This window comes from Giraffa tippelskirchi, chromosome 11 (genome assembly GCF_054371585.1).
Source record: "Giraffa tippelskirchi isolate mGirTip1 chromosome 11, T2T-mGirTip1v1.2.pri, whole genome shotgun sequence".
Taxonomy (NCBI): Eukaryota; Metazoa; Chordata; class Mammalia; order Artiodactyla; family Giraffidae; genus Giraffa; species Giraffa tippelskirchi.
This window is the reverse complement of record NC_137285.1, coordinates 32,538,351-32,559,360: the sequence shown is the minus strand read 5'-3', so window position 1 is coordinate 32,559,360 and position 21,010 is coordinate 32,538,351.

The window sequence follows — 21,010 nt, the reverse complement described above, 5'->3', positions numbered from 1 at the left end:
TCACTCTCCTCTTTCCTTTCTGTTTTATTCTTTTGAAAGGAGAGTGCATAATTTCTACTTCTGCTTTTAGTTCTCAGTCCACTGAAATTTGTGTCATTATCAAATTATTTGCAAGAATTAGATAGGAGTCACCAAATTAGTTCATAGGTGTTTTGTTTTTAAGTTATTGATTCATTTATTTTTGGTTGTGCAGGGTCTTTGTTGCTGTGTACAGTGTTTCTCTCATTGTGGTGAGTGGGAGATACTCTTCATTGCGGTGCACAGGCTTCTTATTTCGATGTTTGCTCTTTTTATGGAGCATGGGCTCTAGAGAATGTGATGTTCAGTAGTTGTGGCACAGGGTCTCATTAGCTGTGGCTCTTGGACTCTAGAGCAATGGCTCAGTAGTTGCTAGAGTGTGGACTCAGTAATTGTGGTGCACCAACTGTTGCTCTGTGGCATGTGGAATCCCTGGACTAGGGATTGAACCCATGTCCCCTGCATAGGTGGATTCTTATCCATTGGACGACCAGGAAAGTCCTCATGGGTGTTTTGATTCTACACCTTTAATATCTCTAATACTTTGTAATTTACCAGCAGTTTATATTGCTGCTGCTGCTGCTGCTAAGTCGCTTCTGTTGTGTCCAACTCTGTGCAACCCCACCAGGCTCCCCCGTCCCTGGGATTCTCCAGGCAAGAACAGTGGAATGGGTTGTCATTTCCTTCTCCAATGCATGAAAGTGAAAAGTGAAAGTGAAGTCGCTCAGTCGTGTCCTACTCTTAGCTACCCCATGGACTGCAGCCTACCAGGTTCCTCCATCCATGGGATTTTCCAGGCAAGAGTACTGGAGTGGGGTGCCATTGCCTTCTCTAGTTTATATTGGGATGGCCAAAAAGTTTTTTTCAATTTTTAAGTTAAAAAAGGTATGTTTTTCATTTTCACCAAAAGCTTTATTGAATAAAGTATTAACCTTTTTTCATTATCGTCTGCCATTTTTCAGGCAACTTCATAATTCCATCTTCCCAACACTTTTTATCTTTTTGAGCAATGAACTGTTCCAGGTCTACCTAACTAGTGTAGCTGATGGTAGAGCACCATTCTGTGAGAAATCTTTGGCACAAAAACTTTGCACAACACTTTTGATAAGTTCAATCAGTTACAGCACATTCTCCATACCTTGAATACATTTTTTGTTGTTTTTTGCATTTCAGTTGTATTTTTACATTTCTTGAAATAATAAATGGTTTCTTGAAATAATAATAATATGCCAGCAAGGTTGATTTTTTTCTTCTATCTTCAATATTGAAATGGCTATGCAAAAATTCACCAATTTTGATATATATATTTTTTTCTTTTTTTTTTTTAAATACACACTGATATGACAGCTGTCATGGTACAATCTAACACAGTTGTTTCAAATGACGTTAAAGATGACTAAGTACTACTAGAGCCATCTTACAAAGGAAATACGAATCAATCTTTTGGCCAACCTAAAAGATTTAGATTTAGAGCCTATTCAGTAAATACCATTACTTCATCATTATATACTTGGAGGTTTATCATCAGAGGAACAACTTAAAAAACTACAGCTCCATCTAAAAGGGGAAATCCATATATAACTGTACAATGGTCATTTTAATTATAACTCCGTTTGCTTAATAGTTCATCTAAAATGTAAACCATTTCCTTTATGCCATTATATATGCAGTGTTCTACAATATAGATCATAAAAATAGTCATTAAATTTGAGACAATATTAAGTTAAATAATTTAGAATATTGAAAATGCTTTTAAGGTAGTCATTAAAAAGTCATTATACATCTTTTCTAAGAAAGATTTAAATTGAATGATACATCATTACCATGTTCTGATTGATTTAAAACAAGGACACTAAACATTTTATCCAGAAATTAGTTTCTTAATCAGGTGAATTAGATATAATAATTTTCTACTCTCTACTTCTATTCTTATTTGTTTGTTCCTAGATGTAACTGCAGTTTCTGGCAAAAGATACATATCCATTTTTAATCACTAAATTTAATAATTTATTTTTTTATTTACATAAAATATGATTATATTAAGCACTTATTCTAAAATAGTCATATATCACAAAGAGCTTTTCATGTTAGTTATGTATAAATTGCCTTCATTAATTTTAGAAATATATATTGCTTAAGTTTATGGGTGTCTGAGAGTTTACTTAGGAATTTTGTATTGATGAACATTTATTCATTTTTAGTTTTATTTTCATTCTATACCAAGAGCCCCTCAAAAAATTTGTATCATTTTTTATGCCACTGTACCCTTAGGAAGTATAACTTTATTACTGTGTTTCACATTGCTTCTCTTCTGTTAATCCCTTACTCACCACATGTCTCAAGTTGATTTTTTTTTCCCCACTGCGATGTGTATGTTCAAAGAGCAATTTCACACTCTAAAAATACATTCAGTTTAGCTCAATCATGAAGTTCTCCCTCAAGAATTGGCTACATTTAATATTATCTATCCAAACTATTTCCAGGCTTCTAAATCAGTGACAGTATCTCATAACTGAAATTCATAGCAACTCCAAAACAATTCTGATAAGGAGTTGTTGTCATATCTATTAGTTGGTTTACTTGTTATTTTTTTTTTTCTGTGAAATGAACTGCAGTACATATTTATTTCCAGACTTGCATGTAAAATAATTAGATGTAAATCCAATTCTGGGTAAATACAAAATAAAACATCTGTTTTCTTTTAATATAAGCTGGATTTATCCCAGAGACCTTTTAAATGTAATGAAAAATCACCTGACAGAATATGTTGAGGATATTTTAAAAAATATAGCTACATTTTATGACACAATCATGCATTGGTCAGTTATTATGGGTGAAGCATCCTTTGTGATGCAGTTTTAATTCTGTAGCCGTATGCTTTGAATGGCAACGCAGTAACAAAGCTCATAGTAGGGTATATGGCAATGCCCTCCGCATCTGTTTGCTTTCTGACCAGACTTGGTTCTTTAAGTTTGCCTGACTGATAACCAGACATTTTCAAAGCAATTAAGTTTATAGTCATATGCCAACCTAAAAAATGGGAAAACCAAGTTTAAAGTCACATAAAAACACTTTTTTTTCTTATATCAATTAAGGAACTGCGTAGCTTTTTCTCTATGTTAATCTTTGGTTTCCTCTCCACGTCATGCTTATTTTCATTCATTTACATGGCTGCTGAATTCTGATGAGAATGCAATGTCCAGTTCAATCTATTCAGCCTTCAGGTAATTACTTTGTGTACTTAAACTCTCTTTCCACTGAAATAAGATGAAAAAAATGCCAGAATACACAGTGACCATTTGAGCAGCAACCACAAGTAATTGTTAGTCATAACTTTTGCCAATCCAAATGATGTTGTTTGATAATGTAGTTGTCAAGGACATTTCTCCAATGGCATTCTTACCTGGTTAGGCATTATATCTTGAAAGCTTAAGTTCTAATATTACAATATACTTTTTATAATTAATGCTGATTAATCAAGATTCCAAATTGGAGAATTATGAACTGTCAGTAATAAAAATAATGAAACATTTTAAATCAGACAGAAATTACTAAAATAGACAAATGATTATTTCAGTGTCTAACCCAGTATAAGTGTACTGCATTAAAGGAATTAAAAATAGCAAGAAATTAAATATTAAGTAAGTGAGAGGCCAGATTGAAATAATAAGGTTACAGAAATAATTTACTATTTATTTTGATTAATCTAAAAGTGCTATATACTCTTATCAACTTCACACATACAAATGCTTTGGTTTTGATTCTTCCCCTGATTGCTAGGGTGATGTAGAAAATAAATTGTTTTTAACTGTTTTTCTTTAAAATAAAACATGGGATGATCTATTCAGCTGTTTCAAAGTGTAAGCTAGATATGGCTGCTGATTCAACAAATACCACCTACTTTTTATAATGTGTAATTCCGAGCGCAAGCAACCCAACAGATCCTGGGTTGTAATGAGACCAGTTTCCCTTATCCAGTACAGAGAACTCAATAACATTGGGTAAAAGGTGTGGCAACTTATTTGTGATGATATCATCTTATAAAATACTGAGAAGATCATCACTGGGAATTTGTATAATTTTGGAATGATGTATTTAGAGTATTTTGTGCACTTGACCAAGAATGCTAGTCTTATGACATGCTTGATATATGTCAGATATGGTGTTATAATCTGTTATTGAGTTCTCTGCTGTTAAAAGGTTCTGTCTACCACTTAACACTAGTCACCCATGGAAATGGCTTGTAATACAAACCTTCCACATTTATACAATAATTCACAAAGTGCTTTTACACTTCCTATCTCATTTAATCAATAATCTAGCAAACTAAAATTGTTGACATATTTTAAATAAGCATTATTGAGACTCTAAAACAGATGTGTTTGGTGTCTAATTGTAAGTCTTAGAATTAGGCATGAAGTTTGAGTTTCTGTCTCCACAGATGATAACCTTGTCTCTGTTCTACAGGAGATGCATGGATTTCTCCCTGACCCCCTAACACAAACTTCCTTAAACCACTGAAAATAATCACAACTCCCATGACCTGTTCTTGGCACTGTTATTCTTAGTGGAAGTACACCACCAGGCTTTCCTTTCACCCTCTCCTGAGACTATGCTTTCACTTGGTGACTAGAGAATATATTAATAAATTGGCTGTGTACCAATGTCTGACACTTGCATGTAATCCAGAGGCTCTTTTCTGATAGTATATCATCCAGAATGATCCCTTTGAGGATTTTAAACATTCTTGTGGTGCTTCTGTCTTTGTAGAAAGTCAAGTCAGTTTTTTTTTTTTTAAACACGAGGTAGATCTTGATTCAGTTCTCATAATAGTACCCTTGAGAAATGTATCCCCATTCCTTCATGGCTTGAAAATGCAAAAGAAAGCATATTATTTCACTTAAGTTCTCCCTGTTGAATTTCCTTTTTGACCCTCTATTTTGACCGTGGCAATATTAGTCTCCCGTTTCACTATTCCTGAAAACTCGATATTTTTTTATCTTTAATTTCTCTCCTGTTCAACTTAATTAGATACTATGACTCCATAATTCCTACATAAGGCAATCCATTTCATATTAATTCCCTGTATGAGTTTGAGTCAATCAAACTCTGTATTTCTATTTCAATAATGCAAAAATCAAGATAATAAAAATAACACTCTCATATGGCTCTTTTCAATATAAAATGTGTTATTATTTCTAACATTACAGCTTATAATACCATATCTGACATATATTAAGCATGTCATAAGATTAGCGTTCTTGGCCAAGTACACAAAATACTCTAAAAACATCATTCCAAAATTATACGAATTCCCAGTGATGATCTTCTCAGTATTTTATAAGATGATGTCATAACAAATACATTGTTACACCTTTTACACAAATGATATGCTTTAATTTAAATGTCCTCTTATGTATTTTAGGGCATCCCTGATGACTCAGTAGATGGTGAAAAATCTACATGCAATGCAGGAGACCCAGGTTCCATCTCTGGGTCAGGAAGGTCCCCTGGAGAAGAAAATGGCAACCCACTCCAGTATTCTTGCCCAGAGAATTCCATAGACAGATAATCTGGTGGGCTACAGTCTATGGGGTTGCAAAGAGTTGGACATGACTTAGCAACAAACACTTGTGTACTTTAGAATAACAAAATTTTACATACTAATAGCTAGACATTACTTTGCCAACAAAGGTCCATCTAGTCAAGGCTATGGTTTTTCCAGTGGTCATGTATGGATGTGAGAGTTGGACTGTGAAGAAAGCTGAGTGCCGCAGAATTGATCTTTTGAACTGTGGTGTTGGAGAAGACTCTTGAGAGTCCCTTGGACTGCAAGGAGATCCATCCAGTCCATCCTAAAGGAGATCAGTCCTAGGTGTTCATTGGAAGGACTGATGTTGAAGCTGAAACTCCAATACTTTGGCCACCTCAAGCGAAGAGTTGACTCATTGGAGAGACTCTGATGCTGGGAAGATTGTGGGCAGGAGGAGAAGGGGACAATATAGGATGAGATGGCTGGATGGCATCACTGACTCGATGGACATGGGTTTGGGTAGACTCTGGGAGTTGGTGATGGACAGGGAGGCCTGGCGTGCTGCGATTCATGGGTCGCAAAGAGTCCGACACGACTGAGCGACTGAACTGAACTGAACTGAGACATTTAAAGACACAATTTAAGCGTCTCACATTTCAAAGATAATTTTTGATCTTTCATCACAGAGAAATCTCTCCACATTCTGAACTCATAGGACTTACTGTTTAACTTACAAGATTGTTGTGAGGATAAAAATGATATGAAGAGCTTAGTCCAATGCTTCATAGACAATAACTATTCAGTAAATGTCAAATATAATACATATATATGATAAATAGTATCATTATTTATTGATTACATGCAATAATTGACTGTCATGCATTGTCTTTTGACAAATTGCCTTTTCTGCATTGCCTCTATAAATAAATAAGCATGTATCTTTCACACCTATGTTCATCTTGTTTCTCAACTCAACTACAGATTATTTTATTAGAAGAATAATATTACATCTTCAAGATGTATCAAATCTGTCAAAATTATGATAAAATTATGATAAGATGCTGTAGTGGGACATCTACCCACTGAATTCAATTTTAAATGTGGGATGCATTTCATGTCAAATATGATAGCATAAGCTTTCAAATAAAATATTAAAGCTACAGAATTTTGTAAGGGAAGCTTTTCCAGAGGAAGTGACCTGCCCTTGGTTCCCCTATACAAATAGGAAAAGTTTTCTTCCAAAACCTATTAGCCATGTGCTCACTATTCCCTGTGAATAATTTATAACAACTGTGTGATGAGAGTTGCAGTTGCTTGAGTGTAACCTTTTATTTTATTCTGGTGACTGGGAATGATGGAGCCTTGAGTAATGGTGTGCTTGGCCTCCATCCTCTTTTCAAGTTGATCAACTGGATAAAGGAGACTGAGTTTAAAATCATCAACAAAAAATTGAAGGAAAAATATTAAATAAAACCATGACTATCAGAATTTAAGCACATATGTTATGGTGTGTGTGTGTATGTGTGTTCTCCAAGTCATTGATTGGAAGAGACACATAAAAGTTTGGCTTCATAAGAAAAAGGAATTAGCTGAGAGAAGACACTTCTTATATATCTTACCATTTTTAAATATAAAACATATGTGAATCCCTAAACTGGTTTCAAATTCTCATTTTTAATTTTTGCAGTTGAGACAGTTTTGTTTGTGTTTTTTTTCATAGAAGGATCTGTGGGAAAAGAGACTATACTTTTGGGACCTTATCTCCCCATCAGTGAGGTTAGCTCTCACTGACATGCAGGACCATTTGCTAAAAGTCACCCACCTATGCAACAGTTGTAATAACCACAACTACTAAAACAGCAGGACTATACTGAAACCATCTATTACATCCATACATAATTTATTTTCTATATTCTGTTATTTTTTAAGTTTTTTTTTTTTAATATTGGAGTATAGCCAATTAACAATGTGTGATGGTTTCAGGTGAACAGTAGGGGGACTCAGCCATGCATATGCATGTATCCATTCTCCTCTAAACTCCTCTCCCATCCAGGTTGCCATATAACATAGAACAAAGTGCCTAAGGGGTTTCCCTGGTGGCTCAGATGGTAAAGAATCTGCCTGCAGTACGTCATACCTGGGTTCGATCCCTGATTTGGGAAGATCACCTGGAGGGGGCCTTGGCAACCCCTTCAGTATTCTTGCCCGGAGACTCCCTATGGACAGAGGAGCCTGGCTGGCTACAGTCTATGGGGTTGCAGAGAGTTTGACACAACAGAGAGACTAAGTCCAGCACAGCACAGCACAGAGTGCCTAACAATGACATTTGTCAATTGTTAACATTTGAATTCTCTCACAGATTGAAAAATTAAACCAACACTGGTTTACAATGATTCTTTCATGTCATTTTCTGCCCTCAGATTACAGTTACATACCTTGTTGTCTCATTTTCATAGTGCTTTCTCCCCCTTATAAGAAGAAGTTATATATTCTTAAGTAATAAACAAGAATATGTGAGTGCAAATTTGTTTTCTAGTCTTTATTTGGGTTATTTACTGAACAGAATGATTTATACTATATGTAAAATCTAAGGCATGTTTCATACTTTTCAGGGTAAGTAATATAATATGAAAATATTAGCAACAATGAACACTACAAGAAAATGTCATAAATGTGTTGTAAGAGATGTTATTTATGTTGTGCAAAACACTATTAAAATCCTATATTAAAAGTCCTAGGAAGTACAAGAGAAAGCAACAAGATTAAAACACATATAAATGGAATTAAAGACAAGGCAAATATAAGTAACTTTAAGTTATTCAAAGTGATAAAGGAAAATAGAGGAAGGAACAATTTTTAAAAGTAAATAATAAAACAGGAACTTCCTTAAATTTAAATTTAAAAAAAAAGCTTACTTTAAATTTAAAATACATGCAAGTTTTTTTTAACATATGTACATGCAAGATTATACATTGCCCAGCCATAATAAATTAATATGTACATGGTTTACAGTAATCTAAAATTATATTGGTTTATAGGAGGCACAATATTCTCTAACCAACCTAACTGGGAAAAGAATTTGAAAAAGAATATACGCATCCATATGTATAACTGAATCACTTTGTTGTACACCTGAAACTAACACATTGTTAACAAACAATGTAAAATAAAAAAATAAAAAATATATATTCAATCACAATCTACTGCAGAGAAAGTGCTTAGCCAAACAGTTATTTAATCTGAAGTCTGCATATTCTTAAATCTGGAACTTGGCATGGGTACAGTGTGAGCAGATGTTTATGAGAGTTCCAGAACAAGATAGTCACTTAAAGATATTGAGTGATTCAGTGCACCCATTCTACCAGCTGCTGTCAGAAGCTGAAAGGCTCTATGGCCTTTCTGTGCTTTGCTGTTTTTTGCAATAAAATTTGCATTTTGATCTGCAGGGATGTTCCTATCTTTCTGCCAGATAGTAACAGCATCCTGTCCAGAGTTATCAAACTAGAAGCATGATGGCCTTGACAAATATTTTCATTTCACTTAGCAAACAGTTCTTCCATCGCTGAGAAGTTAACACCTACATAACCAAGAGCTTATATGACTTTGGAGGGGTCTAAAACTTCATCTAAACAAACAAAAGTGATTTCATAAGGAATTATATTGCCATAACAAATCAACAGTTTGAATAAGGGAATAGTCATAGGATTCTCCATAGCATCTGGAGCGCATAGAATTCAGAATGCTCAGAGGGGAAAAGACTGTCCTTAGTAATGCTTGCTCACTTTAGTGGAAATTACACATGCATATCAGAGTAGAAGCACTTCCTGCTCAACTTACTGAAAATTCTAATTAGAGAGATCCACACAGAGCTCATCCAATTATACCTATGGACTTTTCTAAAACCACTTATGTAAGCAGGAATATAAATTAAAGTGGGCTTGCCTAAAAACATATACAAAAGATATTACAACATTGAATTTAGAAAAAAAAAAAAAAGACAAGCTATTAAATCACTAGTACTTTCAGTTGCTGAAGGGATATTTAAAATGAGATCAAAAGAAGAACAAAATAGATTCTCTGCTTCATTTTCTCAAAAAAAAAAAAAATATTAAGCAAATATTTTCCCAAGAGTATCCCCAGAGATGCTCAGCAAAATGTCCCCAAAGCTATTCTAAATTTCATAAGTTTGTTGAATGTATCCTTGTACTTTCTAACATTTAGATTAAAAAATAAGGACAAATTGCCCAAAATGTAAACATGAGACTGTACAGAACGTTTTAGTATTGTACTGTATGAATAAAACACTATTTCTTTATGAATAGTGACATAGTGACAGTCCTGTCCTGTTTTTTTCCCCTAAATGTTTTCCTCTCAGTAACACGTACATATTTATAAAGCTTCATGATAGGAAAGGCAGACTAGCACATTATTTCAGTGCCAGCTCTTGTGTCAGGGACAAGTGGTTATTAATCTTGGCTATGCCTGTTATTATCTATGTAATGGTGATCCAGAAAATCAGTGATAGTCTGTTGTATGAGCTGGTGAGCAACTCAGCACTAGCATTTGCTATCACAGCTTTGGCCATCTCTCTCCATAGACATCTTTGTGGCTCCAAACCATTGATAAAAGGCAGCACCCTTATAGAACTCGTTGGACCATAACTTTCACCACTTACCCATGTCCTGTCTAACCAGGCTGGTAACAAAGAAGCAAGGCTATGATTGGCTCTGTTACAATTTATAGAAATGCTTCATTTCCTGAACTTTCATTTTTATAGAGTTTATTTTATAAAAATAATGATCAGTTATATTTAGTTCTATGCTGTATGATATGTAGCTAGGACTATGCATTAACTCATCTTTGTTTGCCCCACATAATTTATCTCAGAGCCACATTGGCAAGAAAGGTTCATTGGATTAAGTTCACTTTAGTTCAGTTCAGTTCATTGCTCAAGTGTGTCCAACTCTTTGCGACTCCATGGACTGGAGCACGCCAGGCTGCCCTGTCTTTCACCATCTCCCAGAGCTTGCTCAAACTCATGTTCATCAGGTTGGTGATGCCATCCAACCATCTCATCCTCTGTTGTTCCCTTCTCCTGGCTTCAATCTTTCCCAACATCAGGGTCTTTTTCAATGAGTCAGTTCTTCGCATCAGGTGGCCAAAATATTGGAGTTTCAGCTTCAGCATCAGTCCTCCCAATGAACATTCAGGACTGATGTTCCTTAGGATTGACTGGTTGGATCTCCTTGCAGTCCAAGGGACTCTCAAGCAACTTCTTCAACACTACAGTTCAAAAGCATCAATTCTTCAATGCTCAGCTTTCTTTATAGTCCAACTCTCACATCCATACGTGACTACTGGAAAAAATCATAGCTTTGACTAGATGGACCTCTGTCGGAAAAGTAATGTCTCTACTTTTTAATATGCTGTCTAGGTTGGTCATAGCTTTTCTTCCAAGGAATAAGAATCTTTTAATTTCATGGCCACAGTCACCAATTGCAGTGATTTTGGAGCCCAAGAAAATAAATCTGTCACTGTTTCCATTGCTTCCTCATCTATTTGACATGAAGTGATGGGACCGGATGCCATGATCTTAGTTTTCTGAATGTTGAGGTTTAAGCTAATTTCTCATTCTCCTCTTTCACCTTCATCAAGAGGCTCTTTAATTCTTCTTCACTTTCTGCCATAAGAGTGGTGTCATCTGCATAACAACTGAGGTCATTGATATTTCTTCCAGAAATCTTGATTCCAGCTTGTGCTTCATTTAGCCTGGCATCTCATATACGATGTACTCTGCATATAAGTTAAATATGCAGAGTGACAGTATTCAGCCTTGACATACTCCTTTCCCAATTTTGAACTAGTCCATTGTTCCATACCTGGTTCTAACTACTGTTTCTTGACCTGCATACAGGTTTCTCAGGAGGCAGGTAAGATTAAGTTACAAAAACGTTTAATTAATCACTTGACTTTCCTATTTAATAATGGGCTTACAAAGAGAGATATTGTACATTGCACCCACTTTTATATCATTCTATATTGTGTGTTTAGACATTCAGGAAATTTTGGAAAAGACAGAAACAACTTTCTTGTATACTTTTGATAAGAGAATAATATTAAAGTGGTGTCATTTTAATTCCCCACGGATGACTCAGAATACAACACACTACCTTCAGGGAGTGTCTGTACTTGTTTTTATTAAATGATTACTCAGCACATTCAGATTATTATACTACTCTTTAAACCATGTTTTGAATATTTGAATGCAGAATTGATTCTAAATCTTCTCCTTACAGAATTTGTGGTAGCTCTTATCTCTATAGTTGATTCTTACTGAGACCTTATATTTTATTAAGTAATGCTGCCCTTCATAGTTTCCTACTACTCATATTTTCTCAAAGCCTTGTTTGAAGTATAAATCCTCATTATTGAATTCACTGCCAGGTTGTGGCTTCTACCACTGGTTTTTGGCAACAAACTAGAATTTGACTTTCTTACTGACATAAGGATTTCATTTGCTTTAATTTCTTCTATTTGTGGTCACACTACTTTTTATTTTCAAAAGATAACCTTTGAATATGCCTTGTTTTCATTTTTCCACATTTGTTCTCAGTGCATTTTTTTTTTCTTAGTCCAAGTTTATCTATTTACATGAATGAAAGAGTTGCTCAGTCATGTCGGATTTTTGTAACCCCATGGAGTGTAGCCTGCCAGCTTCCTCTGTCCTTAGAATTCTCCAGGCAAGAGTACTGGAGAGGGTTGCCATTCCCTTCTCCAGGGGATGTTCCCAACCCAGAGGTCAAACCCAGGTCTTCTGCATTGCAAGCAGATTCTTTACCATCTGAGCCACCAAATGAGCGCTGCTTCAGCAAACTATCTTCTAGGATCTAGAATTACCATATTTTATGTAACTGACAGAAATATAAATACATGAGTTTCAGTATTTGAAAAGGAACTCCAAATACTGCACTTATTATTGGTAAGTGAGTAACATAAATTAGTGTCTAATTTCAAATGCAAAAAAAAAAAGTGTCAAATACATATAGTGAAAGTATCTATGTATTTAATATTCCTCACATTCTTAGTAGCAAAATTTCTACCTTCCAAACTTCCACAACAAATGCCTCATTTTTTGGGGGGGTGGGGATCCCACAGAATTCCTCACCAATATCTCTTCAACCAATATGTCAGTTAGAGTTGTCACTAGATGTCTGTCTTATTCCTCCTTTTCTACTCTTGCTCTCAGCTTTGATATTTCTTTTCTTTGTAAAACTTCTCAAAAAGTGTTTTTGGCTACTTGAAGAGAAAGCTTTGTCTACCGTAATGATGGAATTCCCTCATGCTCCACAGCTTCATTTGCTCAGAGCTCTGGAGAGTAACAAGTCCTGTGCCGATCTGGGGAAAATTGCTCCTTCCTAATTCTCTGTGAGTCTTCCTTCTAAGTCCTGATTTTCACAAAAATTTTCCCTCAGGTTCTGCTGTTAACCTTCTATTAATGTGAGCTCAACCAGTCCATCCTAAAGGAGATCAGTCCTGGGTGTTCACTGGAAGGACTGATGTTGAAACTCCAATACTTTGGCCACCTCATGCGAAGAGCTGACTCATTGGAAAAGACCCTGATGCTGGGAAAGATTGGGGGCAGGAGGAGAAGGGGACAACAGAGGATGAGATGGCTGGATGGCATCACTGACTCAATGGACATGAGTATGGGTAAACTTCGAGAGGTGGTGATGGACAGGGAGGCCTGGAGTGCTGTGATTCATGGGGTTGCAAAGAGTTGGACATGTCTGAGGGACTGAACTGAACCGAAGGCAAAACCAGGTGATACTGTCGAGTGTAGAGGTCATTTATTCCTCTCTATTCTCCTTAATATATATATATATGTGTGTGTGTGTGTGTGTGTGTGTGTATATATATATATATATATATATATATATATATAATTTTACTCCAGAAACATTTTTTTTTTGCTCCAGCAAATTGATAACTAAATGATTCACACATATGAGTAGGTACATAGGTTATGAAGGTGTTGCCTTCCTTAGCAAAAGTTATTCTGTCTAAAGCAGCAGACACTTGACACTTGATGCTGTTGTACTTAGTATGTCCAGTCTGAATTGAGATGTGCTGAAAATGTAAAACAAACCATAAAGTGAAAAGCCCTAACAAAATAAATGTGAGATTGCTCTTATTTTAAATTTACAAACTCTAAAAGGAACATATATTGGATATATTAAAAAATATCATTAATATTAATATAATCTGGGTTATTTTACCATTTTAAATGGGCTACTGTTAAGTTTAAAATGACACATGTAGCTCATATTTGTGGCTCACGTTTCATTTCTATTGTACAGCTGCTGACACACTGAATAATATTGAATTAAAATATATGGTTGCACTGTTTTTCTTTTAATACTTATTTGCAATGCTAGTGCTAATTTTCTAATAACTCAAGGTACAAGGATGTTTGAAAATCATGTATTTTCCATATGACATATCACATAATACTATTTAATTCTAATAGTATTTATTTAAAATTTGTTAGAGTGTAAGCTAGGACTTAATATTTTATTCAATAATTTTCAGAATAAAATTATACTCAATATAATTCCCAACATATTTGATATAGTCAAAAATCAGGATTTGGTTCTCTTCCAAGTCATTGAATTCCTAATTGCAATCAATTGTTAATAAAATTGAATTAGCAAAGTGTTTACTCTTGTTTAGAATGTTAAATAGAGTATATATTGCAGGCTTTTTTAAAAATTTTAATTTGAATTATTATGTCCAAATGTTGTACTTGGACATGCTAAATGATATAAGAATTCTCCAGGTCAAGTTATTCCTGGAGGAAAAAATTACTTTCCTTGACCTATACCTCAGTTTCTCTGATCATTTATAATAAATGTCTGTACTGCTCTTCAGGTTTTATCATAGAATAAACATGTGTAGGTTTTATTTATAAGGTGGTAGCAAAGGCACAATGGGACAGAATCTATATGGTTAAAGATAATTTTGATAAAATTTTCTGTATTTGTTAAAAATTATAAAATATTTATAAAACATAAATACCTAGATTAAATGTGAATTAAATCTGCATAGAGGCAAAGTAGACAATTGATGAAGCATCATTTGCTTCAATTCTCTTTCTTTGGAGCATTACATGGTAATTCTTACAAAAATGTGTGTTAATAATGAAATCTATCTTGCCTGTAGAGGAGTTACGTTAGGATAATTCTCTGGCTTTAACTTCAGGAAGATGAGACATATACTATGGGATATACCAATGAGAACGGTAAATAGTTACACATGATCGATTACTACAAATGAGACAAATGATCACTATGATAGGTATTTGTAATGTCCATTTTCCCATAATTTTGTAACTATTGTTTCTTGAAATAGGGTCTATATTTCTGGTTTCAATGTCTCCTTTCATTCTGAATGTGCTGGGTTATAAGAGAAAACAGCTCATTATCTGGGTAGTATTTATTATTGATATTCAATTCCAATAAAATATTGATAATGTTAAATAATTCATTATCAACTGAGGTTGAGGGCATAGCTATACAAAAGTACTCCCAATGGTGAAAATATTACAACTATCTGTAAAATAAAAGTTTATTGGGTGTGTCATTCTGTTTAACTCATAGAATTATTTTAGGATAGATAAATTGACTAATACCTTCAATGGTATGCACACTTTTTAATACAGTTATATGTATGGGCTTCCTGGGTGGCTCTAGTGGTAAAGAATCTACCTGTCAATGCAGGAGATGTAAGAGACACAGATTTGATCCTTGGGTTAGGAAGATTCCCTGGTAGAGGTTATGGCAACCTACTCCAATATTTCTGCCTAGAGAATCCTGTGGATGGAGGAGCCTGGTGGGATACAGTCCTTAGGGTCACAAAAAGCCAGACACCACCGAAGTGACTTAGTACATATGCATGTAGTATAAGAAATGTATAAAATATATAAGAAAATGAGATTTATGAATATAAATGTGTATAAATTATTTGTTAAAAAGTGTTCCTATAACTTGTTTCTATTTGTGTCTTTGAGTTTTCTCTCTTGGTATCACAATATTTTGAACAGCTTTAATAGCATTATGGACAGATAGTAAGTAAAAAGAAAATGGAGGTCAAGTTTTAAAAATATTGTGAAAATGTAGCTGAATTTCAGATGATTGCTTCCAGTATATAAACGAAGTTTTCATAGCAACTGTAGTGATGGTAAACATATAGCCTATATTCTGTAAACTCATATAGGAACAAATATGATATGTTATTTCATGAAATGACCACCAATTTTTCCATTAATATGACATCAAGCTATAGAATGCATTTTCTAAATATATAAATTCTGTGAGAATTATTACACAGACTATTCCAAACACAGTATCCTGTAAATTATGTTTTTTTTAGTCATTTAGATTATTTTTTATTTTTGTATGTTACCCTTGTTACTATTTTATAGATAAGATTTATAAAGACATGTTTAATTATAGAACCTGATGACCACTACAGATTTTTAATATTTAAATTGCACAGAATTGTTCTGCTGCAAAAGATATTTTATTTATTATGTCAAACAACAATAAATATCTTGCTAATTGATCTCAATTTGTCTCTATAGTGCATCTAAAAATTGAATAGCATGCAAAAGGGAGCAAAATGCTGACCTTTGACTATATGAATACATGGGTAATTCATTCGAGAATAATATAACTTTAGTCTAATGGTAAATAATTGGACTCTGATACTCATAGCAATTTTAGTAATTATTTAAATTAATTTCATGTAAAAATTGAATGTATTATATGATGTGTCATATGGAAAATCTTCAATTACCTTTGCAAATTGGGTTATCCAAGATATTAGACAATTATCATTATTGATAAAAATGGGTATTAATAAAAGGCAACACACTATAAATTTTAGTTTGGTATTTTTTCTATATCAACAGTTGATATAAGTCACATAAGAGTATATCAGTATTCAATAAGAATATAATGTGAGCCATAAATGAGTACCATATATAATTTCAAACTTTCTATTGGCTATATTTAAAAGAGCTAGAAGAAACAGGTGAAATTAATTTTAATAATTTGTTTCTTTCAATATATCTAAATATTTTAATTTTAAGTGAAATCAATTTTAAATATTAGGTAAATACATGGCATTCTTTTTTATACTAATTCCTTAAAAACTGATTTGTATTTTAATTCTAAAGCACATCTCAGTTTGAACTAGCTACATTTCAAGCACTCAGCAGCATTATGTGGTTAGTGGTTAATATACTGGGCACCTAACTTTATATTTTAGATAGTCTGAAAGTAAAGTATTTATTGTTCCCCATACAAATGTTCCCACTGTGATCCATCATACAAATTCACTCCATATTTTCCCTCTGCAACCCAGAAGAGGCCTGAGAAAATAGTCCTTTACACAACCAATCTTGATGAAATTTCAGGAATATTTTCTTCCTGATTGTCAACTTTTAACCAGCAGTAAGCCGATAGTGCAAGTAAAGGTACTGGGCACTTGAGCTACAAATATGAATGAAGAGCTTTATTATTTATCAGTGGAGATAGGACATAAAAAAATACATCTGATGCACAGAGAAAGTGTTGTAGTGTTAAATACAGAGTACAAAGTGAACACAAAAGAGTAAGGAAACAATATTAGGTAGGTATGAAGACTTGAGTGATTTCCTATAAAGAATACTTTATTTGAAAAGGTCCTCAAAAAGTAGAAATATTCACTAGCCTATATTACCTAACTCTTGTGTTCTCATACAACCCTGGGCTGCATGATGTATGGGGACTCATGTGATACTAAATGGGATAAAGTCAAAATCTACAACTTCAGATAGATTCTCAAGGATATAAGGAACTCCATTTATGTTTCCGTGGTCCATATCCCATTCTCCACAATGCTTCTCAAACCTTCAAGTCCCTGCAGCCTCCAACTTAGCCAACCATTTCTTTCTCTGAGACAAAATAGAAGCCATAAGACAAGAGTTACTTCACTCAAATCTATAAATATTTCTGCAACACATACATACAACTATTTCATTTTTCTCTCCTTTAGTATCAAAAATTTACATCTTTCCCTTTCCAAGTTTTACTTGTTCAGCGTTGCTATTCTGGATCATTTAACTTATCTCCCTTTCTAGTGGGATCCCACATGATCTTTTTCTATAAATTGTCATTTTTTAACCCAATTTCTTCTCTATATCTTTCTCTTTTTCTGATGGTTTTCATTTAGAGTCAGCTCTGGGTATCCATGGGTATGCGACTCCCAATGATCTGGAGGGCTGACTGTCATACCCTTCTTTTATATGGAACTTGAACATCCAGGGGTTTCAGTATCCATGGGGTTCCTGCAGATGATCCTATGGAGATATGGAGGGGTGACTGTACATTTAATAATGTTCATATTTGTTACATCTTTAAAACAAACAAATACAAAGTCTTTGTTTCCACAGTTTTCATTCATCCAACATTCTAACAATCAATGTTTTAAAAGGCATTTCTACCTTTATTGTCTTCAATTTTCATTCCCAGTTACTTCACAATTCTCGACAGATTCTCTTCTGCCCTATCACCTCTTACAAAACGTTTTTACTAAGGTAACTAATTACTTCTGGTTCCCTATATTGCATGAAGAGTATTCATCATCTGCATCATTTCTTTCTTTCCTGAAACCATTGCTTCTGTTCTGTAGAGAAAGAGCAAATTAGCCAAGGAGATGGCGTGGTCAGACTCTCTCACTTACAGCAGTGTGCCTGCGCCTCATGAGGTACTCACTTGGTCATGGGCTGCTTTGTGTGGTATGACTGTATGAGCTCCACCATGAAAGCTTTGACTGCTGCTGCATTGGGGCTACATTGGAGCGACATTATGGTTATAAGAGATTGTGTTATGGCTACATTATGGTTATGTTGCAGCTACTGCTTTGGCTGCTGTGTCAGCCAGGAGAGAGGCTGTGTTATGGCTGCCATGCCAGCCAGGAAAGTATAAAAGTATGTGCAATTCCTATGGCTCCTTGAGTCTCCTTCCAGGATCTTAGATCGCACTTTGCCTACCCTGGGTTCAGTAAACAGTGCGAACAGTGTGAACAGTGAGACAATTGGTTCTGTGAGCAGGATCGCCAATACACCTTCTTTTCCATGACATGTAATTGCAGCCTATTCCTCCTCAAACTTCCACACTGTCTCACTTTCTTCCTTATGACTTCCCTGGTGGCTCAGACGGTAAAGCATCTGCCTACAATGCAGGAGACCAGGGTTCAATCCCTTGGTCAGGAAGATCTCCTGGAGAAAGAAATGGCAACCCACTCCGGTGTTTGTGCCTGAACAATCCCATGGACAGAGGAACCTGGTACGCTACAGCCCATGGGGTTGCAAAGCGTTGGACACCACTGAGTGACTTCACTTTCTTTCTTTTCTTCATTACATCCCCCACCCTGCCCCACACACAGCTACAGTTCAGGTTTTGCCTCAGATAATTCTCTTCACTCCACATCTGAGTCTTCATCAGGAATACATACAATTCTATGTTTTCAACTATAATTATTTCTAAATGTATGTTCTTAATGCAATTCTTATTCTGAAAATCTAGACTATATGTATAATTGCCTACTAGACTTCTCTTTGTAGTCCCTGTAGTCAACAAAATTTTAACATACTCAAATTATAACCATTATGTTTTCCCCAAATTATATGTCCTCATGGATTTTTAATTTTACTTTGTAGAATCACAATTTACCTAGTTCTTCAAAATCAGAAAACCCTTTTCTGCCTTTGAATTTCCACTCTCCATTCTAACTCATGCATCTCATCCCTCATCCCTATCATTTTTTTTTTAAGGATTATTTATTTGTTTATTTTTGGATGTGCTAGATTTTTGTTGCTGTGTGAGGGCCTTCTCTAGTTGTGGAGAGTGGGGACTACTCTTCTTTGAGGTGCACAGGCTTCTCAATGTACTGTCTTCTTTTGCTGCTTTGTGCAGACTCTAGAGCATGTTGGCTCAGTAGTTGAGGCACACAGGCTTAGTTGCTACACAACATGTGGGATCTTCCCAGAGCAGGAGTCAAAACCATATCCCCTGCATTGTAAGAAGGATTATTCACCACTGGTCCATCACAGAAGCCCCCACATCTCAATCTAATTAGTAACTCCATGATTTTGTTTCTGCTTCCCAAACATCTACCATTATCATTTAGGTCATTTTATTTACAATGTTGCTTATCTGGCATAGGTGAATAGAAATAACTTGGATATAGTTGTGATGTGGAAAATGCATGGGATGGCTCCACATACTATAGTAAGTTTAGTGAAGTGAAGTCGCTCAGTCGTGTCTGACTCTTTGCGACCTTGTGGATTGTGTCCATGGGATTTTCCAGGCAAGAATACTGGAGTGGGTTGCCATTTCCTTCTCCAGGGGATCTTCCTGTCCCAACTCCCTCATTGTAGGCAGATGCTTTACTATCTGAGCCACCAGGGAAGTCTTGGGTTCTATTGAAATAAGAACCCAAGTAAGGTTCTTAGTAAGTTTGGGTTCTATGAAAATAATTCAAGTGAGAGTGTGAAGGATGATTAAGGAAAAGAAGGTAGTGAATATGGGTAGATCAGCATGCAAAAGTTTTTGTATGGGGGTGCATTTGTGTTTGCACATAGCTGTGTGTAAAGGGGTAGAAATAGTATCGTGACATGTGGAACAAATGAACCTAAGCCTGATTGTTGATTTCCCATAGTTAAGTTGCAAACTCACAATTATACATTTTATATATGGTCAAAACACCACCAAATTGTAGAAACAAAACAAAACAAAAAGTCCCCTTGCTTTATATTTAGACAAAAAATGAGAGAAACCTGTGTAAAAGTGATAAACAGATACACAGAGAGATAGAAGATATAGAAACAGAAATGAGAGAATTGATTATCAATGTTTATTTTAGCAAAGGTTAATTGTGTCTAATTTTGCAATCCTTCTTTGTAACTTAATTTCTGACTACTTTTTCTTCTTCCAAGAAGATGGCATACATTATACATTATCTCTTTCAGCCTGTTACTGCCACAATTCTTAAAAATACCCTGATAGCTCAGTTGGTAAAGAATCCACCTGCAATGTAGGAGCCCTGGTTCAATTCCTGAGTTGGGATCGAAGATCCCCTGGAGAAGTGAATGGCTACCCACTCCAGTATTCTGGCCTAGAGAATTCCATGGAGTCCCAGAGAGTTGGACATGTCGAGCAACTCTCACTTTCACTTTAAAAATAGCAACCAATGATGATCATAATAGTAAATATAATGATTGCAATATATATTTTAAATCCTATGTCTTACTCTGCACTATGGTTTGTACATGAACCATAATTTTTAGCATAAAATTCCTTTATTTCTATATATACAAAGTATATGTAACAAAAATTTACCAATTCAGATGTACAC